A 7,609-nucleotide genomic window follows, 5' to 3' on the forward strand; every position below is an offset into this window, starting at 1 on the left:
TTATACATGAGTGTATATCTATATGTGTGGGTATATATGTGTTTATGTATAGACATATATGCATATATATTAAATATATAAAATTAGAGATAATCAATAGAGGGAAAGCACTACCTTTAAGGGAGATTGGAAAAGGTATCTTATAGAGATGGGATTTGAAGAAAGCCAAGAGGCAGAGACAAGGAAGGAGAGCATTCCAAGCATGGGAGACAACGAGAGCAAAAAGCATCTTGTAGGAAGATCAGCAAGGAGGCCAGAGGCACTGGATTGCAGAATAAGTAGAGGAGAGTAAGATGTAAAACAATTGGAAAGCAAGAGGGGACCAGATTCTAAAAGGCTTTGAATGCCAAATGAAGGATTTTCTATTTGATCCTGGAGGTCATAGGGTGAGGTGGTAAATGTCTGACCGAATAGTCTCTAAGGCCCCTTCCTGTTATAACATTTTCTGTTCTTAAGGCCCTTCCAGATTAACATTCTATTTTCTAATAGTCTGTGTTCTGAGGCCTCTTCCAGCTTGAAGAATGTTCCCCAACATTCTTTATCCTAAGGTCCCTCCCAACTTTAACATCCCATAACTCTTCTGACAAACTTGTAACAGTAGCTTTTTTTTCTCCATAAATTAAACCTTTAAATCAATAGGAAGCCGGACTGCCCCCATTAATTTCACATATTTCTGCTTCAGAAGTAGAAAGAAGATGGACTGAGGACTGAATGGTCAGAGAAGGAGCTAAGCAAGAAGAGAGCTCATACTATAGACTACTATTCACCCAACTGCTTTAGAGAACAAAAAACCTGAGTTCAAACCCTGACTTTGACACATGCTTTCTGTATGACCCTAGGAGAGTCACTTAACTTTCATTTTTTTTCACATGAACTTTTGCATAGCCACATATTAGTCATGACCTCTGATGTCTGCTATTAATGATGCCTCTTGGTTCGATGACTTTATATTGCAAAAATTAAAGTTCTATGAAACTCATAGCTCATGACCAGGATGATCCTGTTTCCATAAATCAGCACTGACCTTCCTCTCTAATTGTCATCTCATTACATGCTACCAAGTTAGAAAAACCTTGCCTATAGCCCAGCCTTTGATGAACTGTGTGTCTGACATCTGAAAATCAGTCTGTTTGTAGAGAGGCTCTAACGGCAGTCTGGCCAAAGGGTGATGACTATTGCTGTCTCAACTATTCTCATTTGTAAAATAAAAAAATTGGACTGGAATAACCTCTACTACTTAGAAGAACAGATAGTCTCTTCCACAGTCAGCTGGATGGAACAGCAGAGAAAGAGCTAGTCCTAGAGTCAGGAAGACCAGAGTTCAAATTTACCCTAAGACACTTCCTAGCTGTGTGACCCTGGCAAGTCATTTAATCAGTCTTCCTCAGTTTCTTTATTTGTAAAATGGGAATCATAATAGCAGCTACCTCTCAGGGTTGTGATGAGATTCAAATGAGATAATATTTGTAAAGAACTTTAAAAAACCATAAAGCGTTTTATCAATGCTAAAACTATTATTCCAGCTCTTAATTTATAATCCTCTGAGTAGTGTATAACAGGTGCTGAATTAGTAGTTGTTGATTACATTTGTTAGTATGAGATAAGTAACACTATAAGGGGCAGATGAGCTATATAGATAGTTAAGTTTCCTGGTCTCAGTTCCTTAAAGTCTGATCTCTCCTTACCCTTTGCATAAGAAGTTCAATTCAGGTCATTACACTACTTGGCCTTGATACAGATTTGCCTTATTACTGTTTATCTTGACATTGAGGTTTTCCAAAATGAATACTGGACTTGTGGAAACTGTACCCCCAAAGCTGTTCTCATTCATGTCACCAGGGCCACCAACTGTGAGGAAACAGTTATACAGGGCTGGTCCCAGCTGGGGTTGATTTTGACCTAGTGACATATATCCATGCTCACAAGTCTCTGGACTTCATTCCCTTCATCCTGAGCCAACAATCCCTGGCACTTGTTCTTAAAGGATCAAAGAACCCAGCAGCTCTGGATAAAAGTAAGAGAGAATGTGGGGCAGGGGGAGAGAAGGAAGGGACCATACCAGATTTCCAGAGCGTTAAGAGACACTGAAGAAGAGAAGCTGGGGTTAGCTGAGGAAATACGCTTCTCTGACGGTTAAATGTCATATCCACTCCTCAGCAAGAGTCTTGGGGGTGGCCAGCCAGAGAGAGAGAGAGAGAGAGAAATACTCCCTGTTCCTCTGATTATCAGAAGCGCTGTCAGCCTCATAGTGAGTTATGTAATAGGAAGCAATATTCTTCCGGCAATTTCTACATCAGCATGTTATATAATGAACAGGTTGAGCTGGAACTGGCCAACGACTAACCCACAGAGGAGATGAAACCCTGTCAACTAGATTTATTGCCTGTTTGTTCTTTAAAAAAAAAATACTCCCTTTCCTCTAGACTCCAAAGCTGATCTCCCCATCTGTTGGTGCCACCCTGTCACAACTACTTTGTATCAATTTTGTATATGTGTTGTACTTACAAGTGTACACATTGTCTTACTCGTTAGAATGTAAGCTCCTTGAGGCCAAGGGCTGGTTCACTTGTATATTTGTATCCATACTGCTTAGCAGAATACTTGGCCAGTTAGTAGGTCCTCAAGTGATAATTAACTTAGACATACAGAAAGTCAACAAACACTTCTTTAGCACCCACGACTTGCCTGGTACACTGATAAGCCTGGAAATACAAAGAAAGACAGAAAAAAAGACTCTAACAGCTGAATAACGACAACAGCTCTCATTTCTACCACACTTTGTATCTTACAAAATGCTTTCCTCACAAAAAAAAAAAACCCTGTGAAGTAAATAACACAGTTAATATTATCCCACTTTTACAGATGAAGAAAAAGGAGACGCAGAGAAATGGAATGAATTGGTCATGGTCACACTGGCTAGTCAGCCTGAGAAATGAGACTCAAGCTCTTCAGACTCCAAGTTTAGTGCCTTTCACAATACCCAAAAGCCCTTGCTAAGGAGAGAAACTAAACAAATGGCACTTAGTTTGGCCAGCCTGAAGAAGAGGCAACTGAGAAGGATGAGAAAACATTCCACCTTTCCGTGGAACACAGATTCTTCAAAATTCCTAAGTTTACCTCATTTTTCTCCACCCCCTAAGCCTGCAATACACAATAATGGGGGATAAGAGATAGTCTTCTTATGGTCACTGCAAGAACACAGGGTCCAGAGTTCTAGATTTACCCAGAAAGCCTTGTTTAATGAATGACTTTAATGCTTCAAAGATCCATGATGTCACCGATGCGGACACTTCTTCCACTGACAAAGATTTCAAAACCCCTGTCCTTAATGTATGGTCTTTGAGAATAGTTGAGACAGCAACAGTCATCACCCTTTGGGCAGACTGCTTATTAGAGTGTCTCTACAAACAGACTGATTTTCACATGTCAGACACACAGTTCATCAAAGGCTGGGCTACAGGCAAAGCTTTTCTAGCTTGTTAGCATGTAATGACATGACAATTAGAGAGGAAGGTCAGTGTTGATTTATGGAAATAGGATCATCCTGGTCATGAGTTATGAGTTTCATAGAACTTTAATATTTACAATATAAAGTCATGAAACCAAGAGACAGTATTAATAGCAGACATCAGGGGTCATCTAATCAATAATCACTTATTAAGCACCAAGTATGTACTTAATTGTGCTTAAATTAAAGCACTAAATTGTGCTTAAATGTGCTTAAACACTTGTGCTAAATGCTAGAATACAAAAAAAAAAATCAAAAGACAGTCCGTACCCTCAAGTAGCTTACAATCTAATGAATTGTAGTTCAATTACATCCTCAATGTAAGAATCTTTTTTTTTATAAAATACCCAGAAACTGATTATTTAGCTTCTCTCTAAACACTTCCAGTGATAAGGAGCTGACTCTCCAAAATGAGGCAACCAATTATGTGGTTAAATGAATTCTAATTCACTTGTGAATTCAACATAAATTTATTAAGTGCCTACTATGTGCCGATTCATAAGCTAGACACAAGGGTTAAAAAAAAAAAGAAAAAAACTTCACATCCAAGCAATCCCTGTTTCAAAAAATTTATATTCTATGAAGAAAGCAACATGCTCATTGATGTAACTTTTTGTTTCTGCTTCTTCAGACATAGGGGATAGGAATGATGTTATATCATGTGACCTAAATAGGATGATGTGATTCTACTGTTATTATATGAAGGTGGCATTTGAAAAGAAAATAACTATGCTTTACAAAGAGAAAGGCGATAGCCCAAGACACCCAAAATCTTTGGAAGAAAAAGCTTACTCTGATGGCTGGTATCCAGGGACCAATCTGTAAGACTTCCAACAGTGGCTTCCTCTATCCCATGCTTAGAAAGACACTGAAGGACCCATAAAGAATGGCAGTTGTCACAAGGGCAGCAAGCCAGAGAACAAGAAGCAGAAGGGATAATACTGATCTACCACTCTGTTTCTTAGTATCATCTATTTCTTAGCTACTACCAGATTGTTTTCATTATTACCACTTTGTAATATAGCTTGAAGTCTGATGCTACTAGGCCTCTTTCCTTCACATTTTTTTATTTATTCCCTTGATATTCTTCACCTTTTGTTCTTCCACATGAATTTTCTTATTTTTTTCTAGATCTAAAAAATAATTCTTTGGTAGTTGGATCAGTATGGCATTAAATAAGTAAATTAACTTAGGTAGAATTGTCATTTTTATTATATTGACTTGGCCCCAGGAGCAATTAATAATTTTCCAATTGTTTAGATGTGCCTTTATTTGTGTGAAAAAAAATGTTTTATAATTGTGTTCATATAGTCCCTGAGTTTGTCTTGGCAGGTAGACTTCCAAGTATTTTATATTATCTGCAGTTATTTTAAATGGAATTTCTTTTTCTATCTCTTCCAGCTGGGTTTTGTTGGTAGTATATAGAAATGCTGATGATTTATGTGGGTTTATTTTATACCCTGCAATTTTGCTAAAGTTTTTAATAGTTTCAACTACTTTTTTTAGTTGATTCTCTAGAGTTCATCTGCAAAGAGTAATAGTTTTGTTTTTCATTGCCTATTTTTATTTCTTCAATTTATTTTTTCTTTTCTTATTGCCACAGCTAGCACTTCTAATATAATATGGAATAATAAGTGCTGATAATGGACATCCTTGCTTCATCCCTGATCATTTTGGGAAGACTTCAAGTTTATCCCCATTACAGATAATGCTTGTTCTTGGTTTCAGATAAATACTATTCATCATTTTAGGAAGGGTTCAATTGATTCCAATGCTTTCTAGTGTTTTTAATAGGAATGGGTGTTGTATTTTATCAAAAGGGTTTTTTTCATTTATTGAAATAACAATATGATTTTTGTTGTTTTTGTTATTAATATGGTCAGTTATGCTCATTGTTTTCCTAATATTGATCCTTCTCTGCATTCCTGGTATAAATCCCACCTCCTCGTAGTGTAGGAGCTTTGCGATATGTTGCTATAATTTCCTTGCTAAAATTCCATTTAAAAATTTTTTCATTAATATTCATAAGAGAAATTGGCCTATAGTTTTCATTCTCTGTTTTTGCTCTTTTTAGCTTAGTTATCAAAACCATACTTTTGCCATAGAAGGAATTTGGTAGGATGCCTTTACATATTTTTTCAGACAATTTATATAGTATTATGATTAATTCTTCCTTAAATATTTAATAGGATTCACTTGTAAATCCATCTGGTTTTGGGAATTTTTGCTTAGGGAGCTCATTACTAGCTTGTTCAACTTTTTTCTAAGATAGAAGTATTTATGTGTTTTACTTCCTCTTCTGTTAAACTAGGAAATTTATATTTTTGTAAATATTCATCTATTTCTCTTAGATTGTCAGTTTTACAAGCACATAATTAGGCAAAATAACTCCTAATCATTATTTTAATTTCCTCTTCATTGGTTGTATATTTACCTTTTTCATTTTTGATACTGGTTTTCTTCATTTTTTAAATGGTTTGTTAAATCAAATTAACTAATGGTTTATCTATTTTATTGTTTTGTTTTTCATAAAACCAGCTCCTAGTTTTACCTACAAGTTCAATTTTTAAAGCTTTCAATAAAAAGTAGATATCAAAGTCAAATAAATAAAAAAGAATTTCAGGAAGAGAACACTAAAAATTGGAGTGATCACAGAAACTTCATATAGGAGAAGGCCCTTGAGTTGAATCTAGAAGGTAACTAGAGATTCCACAAGGAAGTGGTGAAGAGGGAGAATATTTCAGGCATGGAGGACAGCCTGTGCAAAGGTATAAAGGGAGGAGATAAAATTTCAACTATGGGTAACAGTAAGAAGACCAAGTTGTATGAAAGGTAGAGGGCATTAGGAAGCATCATATGCAACTAGTTTAGAAAGATATCTTGAAGACAGATTGTGAAACACATAAAGTGCAAAAAAAAAAAAAGTTGTATATATTTTATTCTAGAAGTAATATGGAGGAATTAAAGCTATTTGAGCAGTTTACTGCCATACTTAGGCAAAGCTATTGAGTTGATATAAAAAAACTCAACTTTTTTTTAAGGTTGATAATGTAGAAGAGACAATGAATATTTTTCTTAATGGAGTAAAAGTAAATTACCTAAATGAAAAATGAGGAGACATTCACAATAAATGGAGAGAAAATAAAATAATCAGAAATTACTATGTCCAATTGCATATCAGTGAAATTTAAAACTTAAATGAATACTTAGAAGAATATTCTAAAAAATATCAAATACAACAGAGTCATAGAGAAATTTAGTAACCTGATCTCTAAAAGAGAAATGAGCAAGACATAAATGTACTCCCAAAAATAGGGGAGAAAAAAAATTCCAGATAGCTTTAAAAGTTAATTATATCAAAAATTTAGAGAATAATTAACCCCTATGCTATGCAAAATGCAAGAACAAAGAAAAAAGTTATCCTTACTAACTGCTTCTATTAAATAAATGTGGTACTAATGCCCAAACCATGAAGAGGAAGAGCAGTGAAAGAAAGCTACAGACCAATATGACTAATGAATATTGATGCAAAAATGTTCAGTGAACTATTGGCAAAGAAGCAATAGGAACATATAATTATTCACTATTACCAGATTAGTTTCATAACAGGAATTCATAAAGGATTCAACATTAGAACTATAATCAAAATAGATCATATTTATAATAAGATAATTAAAAACTACAAAATTATGTCAATTGATGCAAAAAAAGTATTTAACAAAATTCAGCACTCATCTATGATTTTAAAAAATTAAAAATATAGGCATGGAAGAGCCTTTTCTATATATATTTTCAAAATTGCATTCTGAAAACATTGATTTCAATGGAGAAATATCAGAATATTTCCAAATATGATGAGACAGAAATGAAGACTATCCATTGCATATATTACTTGGTATAGTACTCAAAGTGTTAGTTATAGTTGTAAAAAAAACAGAGTTGTAAAAAAACAGAATTGCGAAAAAAGAATCATAGGCAAAGAAGAGATAAACATCCCCATACATAATACATATATATATATTTACATGCATATATATTTTTATATACATACACATATATACACATATGTGTATGTATATACATAAATATAATAGTTTACTC

The sequence above is a fragment of the Vombatus ursinus genome, unplaced genomic scaffold, assembly GCF_900497805.2.
Source record: "Vombatus ursinus unplaced genomic scaffold, bare-nosed wombat genome assembly UNPS02014973.1, whole genome shotgun sequence".
NCBI lineage: Eukaryota > Metazoa > Chordata > Mammalia > Diprotodontia > Vombatidae > Vombatus > Vombatus ursinus.